Source organism: Plodia interpunctella, chromosome 20, assembly GCF_027563975.2.
Source record: "Plodia interpunctella isolate USDA-ARS_2022_Savannah chromosome 20, ilPloInte3.2, whole genome shotgun sequence".
In the NCBI taxonomy this organism is placed as follows: domain Eukaryota; kingdom Metazoa; phylum Arthropoda; class Insecta; order Lepidoptera; family Pyralidae; genus Plodia; species Plodia interpunctella.
The window spans coordinates 300,744-318,368 of NC_071313.1; the positions used below are offsets into that span (position 1 = coordinate 300,744).

Consider the following 17,625-nt stretch of genomic DNA (forward strand, 5'->3'; position numbering starts at 1 on the left):
TTCTCGTCGAAAAGTTCGCAAGGTACAATTGCCCGCAGGCAAACAAAGTAAAAGTAGACGAGGACGGCTCGAGTGCTACCAGGGCGACAGGGATGACAAAGAGAAAGTACGTAGTGCTCTTGAGTGTCCTTCCACACTATATTCCGTTTGTGCCGCCCTAGTGTTGTTTTCATTACTGAAGGTCGTTCTTACAAGTCATGGGGCGCCAAGTTAAGAAGATCTTATTATTTCATTTCTGTTTTTATTAAGTTCTTCTTTTGTTACTTTATAGTCAGAAGTAATATAATTATTTCTATAAGGTGATAATATTAGATGGATATCGTTTGCCAAATCTATATAAGAAATTTTATCGTCTATCTATGTGTTTATCAAGTAATACGAAGAATCTCGAACCCACACCGTGGATACGTATTTATTCACGTAGGTTTTTTTAAAGTGTGACGTTGTCCGTATTCAATCAATCCGATATCATCCACTTTACAAATGAATCAGGAATTTGTTGTCAGAAATGAATTCGAATATAGAATTCGATCCGAGGAAATTTGTTGTATTTTTGAATTTTCTTATAATATTAACAATTTTGGCGGGAGTTCTGTTTCAAGCCATTATTGAAATAAATCTGATTGACTTTTCTTCATAATGACTTTATTCTTCTGTGATTGCTGTTGATGCTAGATCATGTGATTCCAACGAGTAGCTCATTACGGCTCAGGCTGGCAATGGCTTCTTCGATGTGAGTTAATCTAATTATTGAATTTATACGATCGATCAGTCAACTGTCCAACTACGGTAAATTACAAAAGAGATCTATCACGTCTTGAAAACTTTCCTTTTGTGGAGAAATATTTACGTACACATTTTTTTGCCTTATTTATGCCTTTGATTAAAATTTTTGAATTTGTCGATAAAAATCAATTTGGAGGCGCCGGGTATCGATCCCGGTACCTCTCGCATGCTAAGCGAGCGCTCTACCATCTGAGCTACGCCCCCTATTGGCAAGACATCCAAATAATGTTATCACTAACTGCATATTAAATTCAAATCGCGTTGCCTGCGGCGAGGCCCGGCCTTTAGAGGCCTTTAATATGCCTTTCACTTGGCAAAACATGTGCATAATTTGTCGCGTGAAGTGTTGTGTGAGCTAAATTGAAATAATATTGCTTTGAATTTCCAGGGGGTTTGTTATTGTTTTTATAAAGATAAACAGATATACGTATGTGTGTGTGTGTATACAGAAGGCTATGACCGGAGTCTGATGAATTGTTCATTCATACGCACACAAGCGTGGTGTACGCATTTGGAAATTGTAGGCGTATTATTGTTGTTCATTGTCTAGATTTGTCATTTAATTTTGAGGTAAACACGGGATTCAATTGATATAATTGTCCAGAAAAATATATTTTTTAATAATCAAAATGTTTTTTGCTGTTAAGTCGAGGTCTGACAGGTAGCCGGTCGCTGAAGATGGATAATTAAAAAATAGGAAAGGCTGAGAAAGAAATAAGGAAAAAGTTCAAAAGTTCGTGTTCTCTTATTTGAGCGATACAAGGCATTTACTTTAGAAATGACCTTAGTCGACTTGATGCAAATAAAGTTATATATTTGGCATTAGTTCATTAAACACCGTCTTCTCATCAAAGCTCGGCTTACATACCAATCAGCGGATACTCGTACAATTTGTGTCTCAAACCATAGAAAAAATCAGATTCTCCCGCGGGTTGTACTGCCCTGAATACATATATGAATACATAATATTAATTCTTTAGTGGGTCATTTGTTTTGAAATCATTCCCGTAGGAATACATTAATGCAATTATGCGAGCTTTCTAATGACTCGATATGTCATGAAGTCTTAATTTGGATAGATAACTGACATCAAAAGTTTTCTACTGAAGTATTCTAGTTATAACGCTAATGAATTTGTGTTCAGATTTAGGATCTACGATGACAGACAGATATATGTATAGATACATAGACATGTCATAGTCTGGTTGGGAGTTCAAAGTCAATTTGAAAAAAAAAGTTCGATATTTGATATTTTCGTATCGCGGCGCATCACGTTTTGTCTCAATGAGGACAGCGCCTGAAGTAAGACTGCAAGTGTCCGAGCTTGATTCAAATGACGCTCACGTGAGAGTTACGAGTATTGGTGGACAAACTAGTGTGGCGCGGAACTTCAACATGTAACATGTTGTGACGTAATAACATCCAACGGCATCAGGAGCTAGCTAAAAGACTCCTTCGAGACTCGGCCGGGACGGCTACAGGCGGAGTAACTAAGTAATACGTATTCATGTTGAGCAGAAATAGGAAAATATTTTAGCGAAATTGGAATTTATGACATCCTTGGCCGTTATGTTCAGAATGACGTGATGGTAAGCAGTGTAATATGAAAATGTATAATTAGAGATAATTGGCCTGTGAATGCCTTTTTATGTTCGCACTTGAAAACCTGTTGACTACTTTCACATATACATTACATAGTAGTGTACATATAAGTGAAATACGTGTATGTAATAAAAGTCTACCTTTCAGTTGACAAATCCCATCCCCAAATACTTTTGAGCTTAGCTCAGTCTGGTCAGCTTAAAAACAACAGTTATACGCATTCCAGGCTAAACCCAAAATGCAGTGTGACCCACATGCAAAGTTCACATAACAATACCCTGGTACTAGGCATTCAGAACACGGCAGGAGGTGAGCGCGTGCCTCCTTTGATCACGCGCCCCAGTTGCAGGTAATTCTTTTGTCGCGCGAAACTCAGAGATTACACTGAAGTATTGCCAAGTTATGCTAGCTTATTTCTGACAAGAAAAAGTAAAAAATTCCAAAGTGAAACTTAACTAGAATCTTATGTATTTTCTTCTTAAAATAGAATTTTTAAAGGGATGTAAAAATATATTTTAGGTGGGTGAAGCCTGGAGCAAAAGCTATTCGCACTAATATCAAAATCAACATCTTTCCCCGAATTCAGATTTAAGAAATATGGAAATGGATTCGCAGATACTTAACATTTTAAGCAAATATTATTTCAAAACTGGTCCATTATTACGAACTTTAATAATTAATCTCTGATATTTTATTCATGCATTAAGAATTCCATTAATATGAATAAGGCGCCTGTCGTCCTGGAATATAAAAGATAAGCAATTCTTTATATAACGATTTGGGTTTCGTGCATTCAGAAGAACTACTAGTCTACTACATTCTAATCAGTTTAGTAAGATGTTTCACCATACGAGTATCTCAATGTGATCAGGGTTATCAACAAGTTGACCAGTCCACCCGGATCGATAGCTAATTTTCTCGCTGCATTAATTGTACAGTTTTTCGCGAGGTGGAGCCGCGGATTTGGGATCCAATTTAAGTTTGCTCGCTTTCGGTGACTTCGGACGAGCGGCCGTCGTTGGTATAATGCAGAAGCTAAAGCGGGTGTTATATTTCTTTCCTAATCCAAAAACTGACGAAGTCAACTCTCGTCTATACTTTTTTAATTTTTGTAACTAAAAAAAGTTAAATTAAACATGTTTATTATGAAATACCTATTAAATTTGTTTGATTGATTGTTTATTACCTAATAAAACTTAAAAATGTTCCATCAAAGCCGTATCTTCAATATTTTAAGTTTTTTTTTGCTGTCCCTTGGCATCACAGCCCCGAATGAACTGGAAAGACACATTATATTTGACTTGCAATCAAATCCACTAAGAGATCTGTTTTCTATCATTCCATCTGCTCATGACTTGCGCCACCTTTTGTGATGCTTTCGTTTCCGACATAACGTGCCATTGTAAGCGAAATTGAATTCGACAAGTTTATCATTCCAATTTTGAAGGTTATCTAATGTAATTATTCCATTATTAGAAAATCGTTTGCCATAGAATATCGGCATAAAGTCTAATTTCGTTTTATCTATTGAACGCCATATCCTATGATTGTTTTTGGTTCATTTTTGATCAACTGTTCTTTGGTCTTTTAATTTGAGAAATTCTGATATCAGTGCTCGAAGTCGAAATAAGACCGTTTCTCAAATCCTGCTTTGTTACACGGGCGTAGCCACGCCTCTCACTACTTGGCGTGTAGTCCGATGTCGTTATAAAAGGATGAGTAATGTATTTAACTCGATCGGCGAAAGGGACTGATAAATACATTATCGATACTTTGTAGTAGTCCTCGGCGGGAGGGGTAAGTGGATTGAAGACCTTTGTAAGGAGCCGCGCGGGCTCGACTAGAGTATTAGGAGATCTCTGATCAGCTGAGTCCACATCCGTAAATTTGGTACATACAGAATAGCAAATGTACATCGAAAGTTCATTTATATTTCTATTTAATAATTAAAACTAATATGGCCTTAACTCCTAAAAAAAATTTACAAAAGGTGGAATTCACTCTTTATGGCATTCTCTACAACATTCCATACAACTCACAACATGTAGGTACATACTTTCCGACTTTTTATGAAGTAAAATATGTTTGGAACTATTGGCCACGCAATATTTTTACAAACATATTTTTCTTATGTTTCAGGTAAGTTCCTCTAAAGAATCTAAAGATCACGTCTATTTTATTGCCTGCTTTCCTGCCATCATCATGTAAATGCCTTCTCCAGGTTCAATCAAAAAGTCTCCATAATCTCTGTAGCAGTTCAGAGACAGCAAGAAGCGCGCTAAGCACCGGCCATTGGCACAGGAGCGCAGAATAACTAATGAATAGAACTAAAGTTTTGGCATAACGACTGTTCTCCAGATGTAGTTTGCGCCTGAGGCGGTCTTGATGAAGCTAAAGATTATATGTGGACTTACTTAAGGCTTACTTAAACATTAACTTGTTTAAGAGTAATTAGAATGACAAACACAATCACTAGTAAGGACAATATTTATTCGTCCAAGCCTGGTCTGAAAACATTTTTAACCCCCGACGCAAAAAGTGGGGTGTTGTAAGTTTGACTACTAAGTGTGTGTGTCTGTGTACGTGGCACCATAGCTCATCAACGGGTGAATGATTTGGATGTGGTTTTTTTATTTCATAGTTATCTTTTTTGCGGTGGTTCTTAGATATGCTTGACCAAAATCGGTTTAACCGTTCAAAAGTTGTAGCGAAGTGAATATTGAAAGTCGGAGGTTGTTTAATTTGTCTAACAAATAAACTTGTATTGTTAAAACCAGTATTATTGATTTTTAGATGTTTTCGGTTTCTTAAATCTTAGCAACATTAAAACAATCGTTATCTTGTGGAATATATACTAAGACCTTTAAAAAATATTATAAAGCTAACTTTAGCGTGAGAATTCCTGCATCTGTTGAACTTTTGAGTAATATTATCGTAAAGCAAGTTTCCCCTGCAGTGTATTCAGCTTAAATACAAATAAACAGTGTTACAATTGAGAAACCACTAGAACTGCTACAGAGGAGCCATATACGCGACCGATACGATCGTATATCTAAAAGCATGTTTACGAAGACGGGAATGGGTTAACTAATGGGTGAATTTCGCGCACGGTAAATGTTTGTAACAATTCGTTTTTTATCCTATCATATAACCACTACAGTTACTCTCCGTAATTACTCCAGCCTTCTCTGGAGAAGAAGCCTATGTTCAGCAGTGAGAAGAATAACGCTGAAATGTGGACGATATGCGTTTCTATTAAAACAAAATATTTTAGTAATTCGTTTACTATGTTTTGTATGTTTTCAATTGGAGTTCTATAAGAGTTGGGTTTTAGTCAAAAGCACAGTTACAGTACAAATACGTAGCTAATTCGACAGAAACTAGAGAGTAGCGAGCGCAAGGCACTAATTCCATTAGTATTTGTGAATGCTCCAAATTCAATATATGAATTTGTGCCTCGCTGACATTTCGCTGACATTTTGCATTTTGACATTTTACCTTTGTATTGGTAGATATTTTTTATAATATAGATAAGGCAAAAATACAATTTTTGTTTGTTTTTTTGTTTGTTTGTTTGTTTGTTTGTTTGTTTGTTTGTTTGTTTGTTTGTTTGTTTGTTTGTTTGTTTGTTTGTTTGTTTGTTTGTTTGTTTGTTTGTTTGTTTGTTTGTTTGTTTGTTTGTTTGTTTGTTTGTTTGTTTGTTTGTTTGTTTGTTTGTTTGTTTGTTTGTTTGTTTGTTTGTTTGTTTGTTTGTTTGTTTGTTTGTTTGTTACGCGATAATTTTCGAACCGTTGGTCCGATTTTGATGAAATTTAAAAGGTATGTACGATACGCATATAATGTACCACAAAAATATAGGTTTTCAGGAGATCCATAAACAAGTCCGCGACACTATACATCTATAATTATATGACTTTTATAATTAAGTAATTGTAAGGCATTTTATATGTTAAAAGATAATGTAAGTACAAAAAGGTTTATGTTTTTTTCTTTATTTTTACTTGAAATTTATATTGATTGTCTATATGATATTAGGTCTGTACAACACTCATCGTTTATCAGCGTTTGTCGTTTGAAATAGATGTCCCGATTGCATCCTGCCACTCTCATGGCGTCCGCATCCTTGTGCGATTTCTGTGAAATATTAACGCTGGTATTGAAACAATCCGTTATAAACTTCGGCTGTGATTCAATGGTCGAAGTGCTTTTCATATGATCGATTACGAGCTTGCGTGCTGTGTTTTTGGTTTGATTAGCATATTAAGCTTGCGTCACCCGCTACGACGATGGCGACTTTTTGGGCAATAAGTATTATAATAATGGTTTACAATTGCCTTCTCCATTTCACACACTAGCTGCTAAGTCATCGCAGACTGCATGTTTCTCACAATGTTTTGCTTCACCTACCTATTCATATTTTTAAAAGCCTACAGCAGCAACCAGAATATTTAGATAATAGTCGATATTCACTCAAAGCGACGTCTTTATCCTCTCGCGAACAGCCCTGAATATTTAATCGACAGTTTCTTTTTGTCCTGTTCAACTTGGCTGTCTTGTCCAAATTTAATTAAAGCGAACTTACAACAGTTAATAGTCGTTCAAGAAAATTTCAGAGTGCTTCACTGATTAACCGTTATTAGTTATAACTGTCGACTTCGATAACCGTTTACAGGTATATTATATGTCGGGTCTTGCGGTAACCCTATTCTCATTTTCGATACAATAAACTTCTCGACATTGTATTTTACGCCGTTGTCATAGAGATTCAATTATTCAGTTTGCGATCTTTTTGTTTCGTCAGTGAAGTGTGAAACGCTGTATTTGTGAAGAATATTTCAAAGTTGCCTTTTGTTTAAACTTACAAGGCAACTTTGCAATATTAAGTAATTTACATATAAAACATTATATTAGTAAACTAAATTATATTATTAATTTAATTACTTACTATGATACAAAGACGAGTCGATACTCTAAGATAAAATAGGTGCTATTAATTCATTTCAGTAATATTATGAAATTACTAATGAATCTGCTACGTGCGCAACAATACTCAAACAAGTTGTGGTTGATTGTGGCTGACAGTATATCTGTTTAGGAGCGAAATATCCATTAACTTACTGAAATAGTGGAACCTAACGCAAAGTACTCAGTAGATCTACGTTCTAAGTGTTTTGTTTGAAGCTCAGCTTAAATTCCTCCTTTGTGTCAACCCCAATGGCAAATACCCAAGTTCTATGCTCTGTAAGCTCTGTGTCTAATATTAAACTGTTTGTTACCAGCCATGCTTCTTTCGTCCTGGGCTTCAAATCCGATATCCGTGCTTCGGAAATTCATTATTCTTATTATTCCTACCCTTAACCCACAATACACTTCGGAACAAATGTCTTATCTCTTAACAAGTTGAATATACGTTTCCAATGAATATTCTTTAGAATGAGGTTAAACTACTCAAACGATCTACTTTGAAAAATTTTCCCATTCTACAGGCAGTTCTTAAATCGCAAGCCATACGTGCTCGTTTGGAAAACATTATCAAAAATGCGAAATAAAATCTTCACATTCACCAAAAGGCCGTCTTTTCAGCTCATAGGATATAGAAATGCGAATCGAAGGCGCCTCCAGTCATGCACGTAAAGGTTGTTCCCGTATCAGTGTTCGTGGGTGACAAAGGTAAGCCTATCGAAGGATAAGCCCCTCAAGTCTGTGCACATGGCTGCGCAGAATGCATGGGCGGCTGGAGATGTAACCTCTTACACGTTTATGATTTGCTGGTACATAATTATGTCAATATTTTGTGATGTGAATTTGCTCTCTTTAAAAAGGAAGAGTAAAATCAAGCATTTCATTAATCGTGAATTAAATGTTCATTGACGACAAAATCTTGAAGTTTGTGTTGGAATCAATTTTCACTTCTCATGCTCGTAAAGTTTGACATTATGATTGGATGTAAGCTACCTAAGCTTACATCCAATCATAATGTAAATTAGATTTTAAGCTCTAGAGATAAAGTAAAATAAATTTTGTCTTATCAACTTAAAAGTGGCCAGTAATTTAATTTCTCAAGATAAACATGCTTATTTATAGCTTTTGCCCGCGGCTTCGCTCGCGTTTATTTTCCGGAATGAAATGTACCCTATGTCCTTCTCCTCGTTCTTACATGTATACAAATTTCAAGAAGATTGATTGAGTAAATAGAGCTTGAAGAGGTAACAAACAAATAAACTTACTTTCGCATTTACAATATTAGGAAGTTAGGATAGGGTTGGGAATTTCCACCCAATTGAAATGAAAATTAGAGTATAAATAAATATATTAGGACAAATTACATAGATTAAGCTAGCCCTAAAGTAAGTTCTAGACTTGTGTTATGGGATACTAATTCAACGATACTATATTTTATAACAAATACATATATAGATAAACATCCAAGACCCGGGCTAATCAGAAAAAGATCATTTTCCATCATGACCCGACCGGGGATCGAACCCGGGAGCTCTCGGTTCAGAGGCAAGCACTTTACCACTGCGCCACCGAGGTCGTCAATCAAGTATACGATAGTAAAGCGACATTTTACCCTCGACGCACTCCGCACTCTCGCTTACGGCTTGGACTTAAGCATTAATAACGTAACGTGAAAACATTTCGTAACCCTGAAGAATATATGGTAATGAAGTACATTCTGCAGTTACGTACAAAACAGCGTGAACGCATCAACAATTCCTGGAACAGTTACGAAGCGCAGGGAACTCGTCGCAACCAGAATATTCCATTGACAATATTCTGCGAAATGCAATGCCAGTTTGGAGATGAATTTGATATACACTTGAGAACTGGGTTTAGTCAAAGCAGCTGTAATACCATCTTAAAATGCATTGTTACGAACTGGATTCAGATGTAATATAATTGTACTCAGTAATTTATTGTTCAATACAATTGTGTGTGTCTTTGTGTGCAGTAATCATTAACGGTCTTAACAATTCGATTATGACAGTGTTTGAAGAACGTTTTGTACAGTGTATATGTACTACTAAGCGGCTTACCCTCAATTTCGACGAACCTAAATTTTTGTTTAACACCTACGTTCCAATTTGGGCCTATTTTAAAATATTATTTTATTACAATATTAATGCAGAAGTCTTGTTAAAGTTAAAGCAGAAGTCTTGCTGTCGTTAAGATTGTTATTAAAATGACTTCTCATGTCTCTGATGATGAACATGGATCCTCTGATCTTTCGCCATTTAAAATGCGTAAAAAGACATGTGTTCCATCACATAAGGATCGTCCATATACCCAGCAGTAAATAGGATTGTCCTGAACGACACCCACAATCGATATCGTATATTCACACCTCGTCACGTATCCTTGGTCCTAACATCAGTCACTGTACCGAAAGTCACAAACGATGGTCAGTAACAGAGATATGGCTCGCGACTCACTGTGTGCTTAGTACGCAATGCATAAGTTTATGTTATAATGTACAACAAAGGTCGACTCGTAACATAACTGACACAATTATTGACGAATGTCTATTTTTTATTTTCATATTCTGGTCTGTTTTGTCCCACTGCTGGGCAAAGGCCTCCCCTTACTTTTTCCAAGAATGTCTATTGCATTGATGAACAATAAACAAATAAATTAATAATAAATTCCGACCCACTGCTGGGCAAAGCAACCTTACAAGCCGCGCGTTCTATCCAATGCCAAATTCAACCATTTGATATAGAAAACAATAACAGTAACTATCTGATTTATTCAAGGATTAAAGTAAATTGATCGATCATGTTGCCACTAATTTAAAACTAGCTGCGGTTTATCATTATAAAAAGATAAAGATGAAAGATAAATATATATTTATTGCTTTCTATAACTTTCTAACGAGAATACTGAACAATAAACTCAACTTAATTTTCTGCATATTTGCCAAATTGTCCAGTATAATGTAAGCATGGAGAAGTAACTAACATTAAAATAAACTTTCGCATTTCTAATATTAGTGAAATAATAATCTAGAGGGCACGACTGCACACTGGATGTTTTGTTTCGGTTGTCCGATGCTTCATTTGTTACGAGCCCGCATCACATTCGTAATATGATAGCTATCTCGCCGTATCTCTGTCGCAACTTTACTGTAGTCTGTGAAGATCCATCAAATAATATTTTGTCATCGAAATATTATATTTTACAGTAAAAAACTGAAACGTTCCATCTAATCCCTCACTCTGACGAATAGGCAAAATGTAACTACTAAAATAGTTTTATACGTAATCTGAACCGGTGAAAATCAAGCAGGTTTACTTCTTGAACGAAGTACTTTTAAACGAAACAACATTCTTCAAGTTTGAACAACGTCGGAATCCCCCAACTCTTAAGCTGGCTATTTCAAAAACTCTGCTATCTCCAAACAGTTGGTGTAAATCTTTTATTTTCTCGAGCAAACTCGCAGATATTAAATTCTTAAGAAATTTTATGTTCGTGCCGGCAGCTGCGGCCAACATTTTTGCTATTTCTGTCTATCATATTAGAAACTGTCCGTTTATTAAAAAGTTTTTATAGATTTAAACTTTATTTTATTTTTTTATTCGGAAAATTTGGTCTTTACTAGCAACAACTAGTTGCAGAAAAAAACCAACAAATTTATATTCTAATATTTTTGGATATAGTTGCTGAATTCAAGGAACCAATACTATTATTTTTAAAGTTCAGAATACTTGAGCGACTTTCACCATTGTCTCGGTAGACATTGAAATATGTTTTTGTTGCTGAGACGATTCTCAGCCACAAGAACTTACTTAAACATTGGATTGGACACCGGCTCTGCTTGCTATAAATCAACTTTGATCTTATCATTTACTGTTACTTGTTTTGCCCATAGGTCTTGAGACATCTTAATGACATGACAAAATCCCTTTTTTTTTGCTTTTTGACTCTTAAATAGAAACGTTTTACATCTACGTTACCTCAATATTAAACCGGATTTGGTTAAACTGGTTCATATTGAAATATGAACCAGTAAAACCAAATCCAAATGAAAGATGAATCTTTCATGACATAAACTGTGGACCGAATAGTAATAATCTATGTATTTGTAATACAAATACGCAGAATCTAGCCACATGATTACTTTAGTGTATGTTTAACATACAAAATTGTATTCATTGTTTTTAAGACAAACAGTTAATTATAATGTTAAATACCGAATTCCTGAATTCACTGACGTAAATAAACAGAATGCCAAAATATTTGTTTTCGCGTGAGGGATCTACAGAGATACCAAATACACCTACTGTTAGGAAATGGTAGTAATAAGGTACTACAGTACCTTACATGGTACTACAGTACAGGTACACCTCTGCTGCGGATCATAAGTAATTGTACTTATTCGACTTAAAAAGAAAAAATAGAATATTTAAAAGCCTAGCCCGTTGGCCTAGAATCACTTGATGTTGACTCAGAAACACGTAACTATGTCATCCGATAGAGATTACATCGTGAAGAACCTTCAATATTCTCACCTTCAACAGTTCGTCCTCCGGAGTCAGCTCGCCCCAACCTTGCGACACTTTATCCCACGAAGCCCGTAGTCAGAGATCTCAATGCCTTTTGTCACAGAAAACAGTTCGTCTCTTCTGACTGCTACTGTATTATAATATAAAATAAAACAAAGTCGCCCTCAGCGTGTTTGTTTCTAAGCTTCCTCCTTTTTTTAACCTACTTTCATTTTTTCGCTTAAACTTTGTTTCATTTATTTAGACAATTTATTCCCAAGGATTATACATTCATAAATGACCTGACCCCGTGTGATCCCGGGCCAGGTCGCTAGTAATAATAAATAAATAATTCTTTATTTTGGATACACCAATTAAAAATTGTAGAAAATCTTCGGTGGATGAAATTTCTGATATCTGTTCTGGTTTGTGATTCGGTACTTTGGGTCTTAGCTTTAATTTCCATAACCGCTTTACTCTACCACGATCGTATACACACCGTTTGGGAAAGAATTATGCTTTGAGCTCTTGTACTAGCCGTAATGTATGTATGATGTGTTTGATGTCGAACATGAATTATTCAAATCGCATTACGTCCCGACGATAAACAACGTCTACTTCGTTTCAGATCAATCTTCGTGTATTTGATTAGACATTGGTTCTCAAAGCCAAAGGTCACCAAAAAACAACGGATCGTTTTATATAAATTATTCCATATCTTGGTATTGTTTACAGCCTGCTATTTGACATGACATACTGCGGTTAGATTACTTGAAGATTTTTCGAATTGTTTCTTCAGGAGATCCGAATCTGAGATCAAGGAAAGACCGAAAAAAGATGTCATAGATGAAGAGTTTCCGCGAATTCGTTCATGTATAGATGGCGGTAATAAGAACTCTAACACAAATGCCAGAGAGGTTTCTCTCGATTGCAGTAAAATATAATTGAACGCGTTTAACAAAACAAATAAATTACACGAGCTCTTTTAATTAGTTTTTTAAAATAAAGCTCTGCCTGGTTAAATAAAAGCAATATCATATATTAATAACATACATTCGTCTTTGTTTTTTACGTTTGCGAATTAATTTTACCGGACTACGTGTATCTCCCTACCTCTGTGATCTGAAGCTAAAGTCCCAAACCCTGATAGACACAAATACGTCATAGATTACCAATTAAGCCTATCATTGTTTTATTTTTAGATGTAACCATGGGAATATCGGACAACAATCCACTGGATGGTTCCCGTCTCATTAGCTTTCCCAATAAAATAATTGAGAGTTTCTGTTGCGGGGGATGCTGGGCGGGGTTGAGGGGTGCCCGGGCCTCTCAGTGATCGGCCGCCCGCCCTGGCGCCCGAACGCGTCTGTAGGCGGATCTTTCGTGAAAAACAGCGTCATGTGCGCTACGGATACCAGGATCGCATGAAATACAAGTGGTGCGTTGAACGAAGCATCAGTGGTGTACATTTTTCAAATGGAATACGTGCGCGGATTCGGACGTCAATAGTCCTAATACGTCCAATTGGTTATGATATCCCTGTGTCAAGGGATTGCCGTTCTCTAAATATTGGAGATCAATAATTTATAGACTACAAATAGGATTTTTAAGCTGTTTGTATTCTATTCTTGATAAGCCATGTTCTTGCACGAGCTACACGCAAGCTGTTCTTAGGGTACATCACATATTGCAATACGTAAAATTAAAAGGATAGATCTTAAATCTACCCATGACAAGCTACAAGAAAGCTGTTTTAGCTTATCTCGTAGGGTACGTCACTCACAATTTATTCCAATGCGTAAAACAAAGCGATATAGATCTTAAATCTACACATAATCTGCTCCCTCGGTAGGATTCCCTCAGTTGTCCCTTGTTATTTACATTCTTTATTGAGATAAATGGCTGTGGCAACAAATAGGCGTTTATTTGTGCCGTACACACATATGTATACATACGTATACATTCAAATTACTTGCATTGTGTTGTGCATTTGAGATAAATCCGTGGAATAACGTTTTCGCCTGACATCTGCAGTAATATGTACTTATTTGTTTTTAACGAATAGATTGTTGTGGTTGTTGACCTCTCCTGTTGTCGGCCTCACGGCACAGTGGTTCGCATTTCCACTGCACTGCATGTCTTTCTTTGGTTTGATTCTCATCTCGCATATATTTCGTTAAGATTTCATAGATGTTTGTCTATGTTTATCTACTAAGTTTATGCCAATCGGAAGCACAAATAAATAAATGCTGTTGTATATAAATACATACTCATACAGACAACGCCTGCATTTCGCTTAACGCCATCCTACACTGATCATTGATGTAAATTAAATCATACCAATATTATAACAGAATGTTTGGATGAAATTTCATAATGCATTTACTGGTCTTTGATTTGATATCCAGTTATAATAAATCACTAGGGTATTTTTATCGAACCACGAAATTTCCCCGTAATGTTGCATTACTGGCTAGGATTTATGTAAAAACTTGTAAACTCCAATCATAGACTTCATTCTTATCACACTTATCGGGACATTGGCGAGAGACCCGACTCAAATCTGTCTGTCTGTCAATCACTATAATACTTTGAACACGTCGCTCGGATATTTCCTGGAAACTCTTATTTCTCATGAATATCATTTCCATTCCAATAACTTCGGTAATCGATATTGCGTGTTCTATTTTACTCTGCATCTTGTTTGCAGCAATCGGATGCTTTTAAATCATTTAGTATCGTTTTGAATTTTAGTTTCCTTCCACGTTTAAACAAATCTGAACAAGCGAAGTTATTAGTATTTAGTTTGTTTTCTGTATTTTTAGTGTCCGGCCATTGCACGCTCTATCTATCGGTCAAGCAAGACACATCTACAAAACCTATAAAAAATGTTACAAGTATTCGAGTTACATAGTCAGTTGAAACAGGCAAAATAATATATACATATTAGTATAATAATCGCCAATCACCATAAGGACTTAAATATTTACGAGGATATAAATTTTAAGTAAATCAGTAAGGTACATTGGTAATATACCTTTTAATATGTTTTGGAATTAGTATCGCTCAGTTAAACTTAATGTAATGACTTCCGGCGAACCGAGGGTCGAGGAGAATTGAAAAAGGATAGTAATGGGGTCAGTTGTACGTGTTACACCGTACGAGTACCTGGTAACTTGGACAAATGTATGGAAGTATAAGATTCACAGATCTGTCTGTCAGATAACCACGCGGTTCTTCTTCAAATTGGAGAGCTATGCTTTGAATGGTCAGTCCTTTGAATAACGCACATTAACTTCGAAGGTTATCAATATAACTATAGGTATTACCGTACCGTACCGTATTTAGTCCCAAACATCAGACAGGCCGCCGGTAATAAAATCATAGTCGAAATCTTCTTAGGTTTTATTTTTTACAATGACCTCGGGCTTCGCGGACTCACAACTCCAAATGTAACCGGGAACACGCCAGGAAGACACATAGAGTAAAAAATGCTTTATGTATTCACTATCAAATAGGACGATATATTTTTTAACTTGTAACAGGTTTGTCTAATTTCATTCCATCAGAGCATCAGTCCATTCGGTCAATGGACGTGACATTAGTCAGTGGAATTGAATTCGGCGCGGGATGGCCTTAAATTGCGATTCGTTGCAAGAGTGATGCGCCGCATCAGTCTCGCGGCCGGCAATCAACGGTATCTTTTGTCTTCGTTTGCTGACTGCTGCTGAGGGAGATAGATGATATGTTTTTTGCTCCTCAAACCTGAGGGGTGTCATGAGTTTAACGACTATGTGTATGTCTGTCCGTGACATTGTCGTAGTTCCTAAACGGGGACTTTTTACTTGAGAAATAACTAAATCGAGAAATTATATATAATTTATAAGTGTATCATTTATAGACTTGGATGTACAAATGTAATAAGGACTGCAATAAAACTAATGTAACCGAGATACACGACATTCTTGCTGTATGAAATTCTATGTTGACGTATTTAATAGTGAGTGCCTTTTCATGCCAAGTCATGAACACAGACTTTAATTAATACTAATATTAGAGCTTTATTCAAAAAGAGTTGTGAATAAACACGCGTTGAGTGCAACGCGATACTTCATAGAAATCTATTTTGTTTATGGCAATTATAATATAGAAATTAAAGGAAAATCGTAAATTAAAGAAAATTTTAAAAATGTTTTCTGTCATGGATAGATTTAAACGCACAATCATGATCAATTAACATTGCTATATATAAGCACAGACAATGAAATATGTATTAGATAAACAGATAATCGATATCTAGCATCTAATAAATGTTAGAAGCATAAGATCTCTCTACATAGCAATGTCTTTCCTCTCTAATCTACTTTCAAGTCAGCACTAAGAAATAATTTACAATTGCAAAAACTTATTTTTTCAACACAAACTTATATTCTTCGGAATGTTTCTTATGCACAAAGGAGTTTGAACAAGACAAACAAGGCTTCGACATAATCAAATGAACTCGAGCAAGGAGTGTAATCAGAAAGAAATATAAAATGCAGCCTTCTTAGTGCAGCGAAGACAAATAGGCGTGAGTGTACTGTCGGAGTTGATTCATGTTGCTTGGAGCTCGAAGACGTGTAACATTATAATGCTAGACCGTGTAAAGTCACCGAATTTGTGACAATTGACGGATTATCTCGCTATACTAATATTATAAATGTGAATGTGTATTTGTTTGTTTGTCCGTTATTCATGTCAAAAGAGAGCAACGGATTGATTCTTGGTGTGGAGATAGTTAGAGATTTGGAAAGCGTCATAGGCTATTTTTTGCCGCGGGCGCAGTCGCGGTCAACAGCTGATAGTATAATATACTATTATGAGAATGGCAATCGGCGCGCTACATTAGGTATATGTATTACTGTTCAGTTCTTTTATATACGTGTTCTAAACTGGGAGGTCGGGGTTCGGGTAATATTTTTTTCGTACTATAGGGATCGTATCATTGAAAAAAATGATACTGCTCAAGTCAATTATTGTCTTTATAACTTTACCTCACTTTTAGGAGTAGACATTTAGTCCGCGAAATTCGAGACCACAAATGAACATAATGACGGAACGCCATTTTATGTTAAAATTAATGTGTCTTCGTAAGATTAAGAAAAAACATTAATTCTATACTCTCCAATTGATCCAAAAACAAAACCGGCATCTCCTGCTAGTCTAGGCAACGTAAGTCAGTTCAGCAACTCCATTCAAAATGACAAATGAAATGCGATACCTCGCAAGCACATGCATCAGTTTTGAACCTTTTTACCAACTGTACGAGCATATATTTATTTCCCCTTTGAAATATGTATTTACGGATTTTTGTATTTTATTGTTAAAAAAACATTGTTCTATTCTATTTATTCTTCCATACTTAGGAAACATTTTCAAGTTAATTAAATAAAATAAAAAAATAAAATAAAATAAAATTTATTTATTTTCAGACGTTTGTCCATAGATAGATTGATTGATTACAAATTATAAATTACAAATTGAATTAAACTAAATTAAATTTGATAAAATAATATAATAATAATAATGAAAATTCAATATTTTCAACCGGAAATCCACTCCCAGGCTCAACGTGTCCTCAACACGTGAAGCTCGTTGAACCTGCTGAGCAGATTTCTAAATATATAAAATTTATATATATATATATATATATATATATAAATATATATATATATATATATATATATATATATATATATATATATATATATAT

The 17,625-nt window shown here is 35.4% G+C and overlaps 1 protein-coding gene and 1 non-coding gene across 21 annotated transcripts in view; one reads left to right on the forward strand and one right to left on the reverse strand.

Annotated features, from left to right (window-relative positions):
* Window positions 1-17,625, forward strand: part of rg (rugose) — a 397,734-nt gene that overhangs the window by 63,111 nt on the left and 316,998 nt on the right. For 11 of the 20 annotated variants that reach the window (XM_053760671.2, XM_053760675.2, XM_053760676.2 and 8 more), the window contains exon 1: window positions 13,213-13,311. The exons of 1 other annotated variant lie outside the window; for it this stretch is intronic. The gene's annotated coding sequence lies outside the window, so the exon portion shown is untranslated. Of the gene's footprint in view, window positions 1-13,212; window positions 13,312-17,625 lie in introns of those variants that run through there. 8 more of the 20 variants (XM_053760682.2, XM_053760686.2, XM_053760687.2 and 5 more) reach the window with 2 other exon arrangements.
* Window positions 918-990, reverse strand: TRNAA-AGC (transfer RNA alanine (anticodon AGC)). Its single transcript has one exon. It is a non-coding gene; the product is annotated as a tRNA-Ala (tRNA).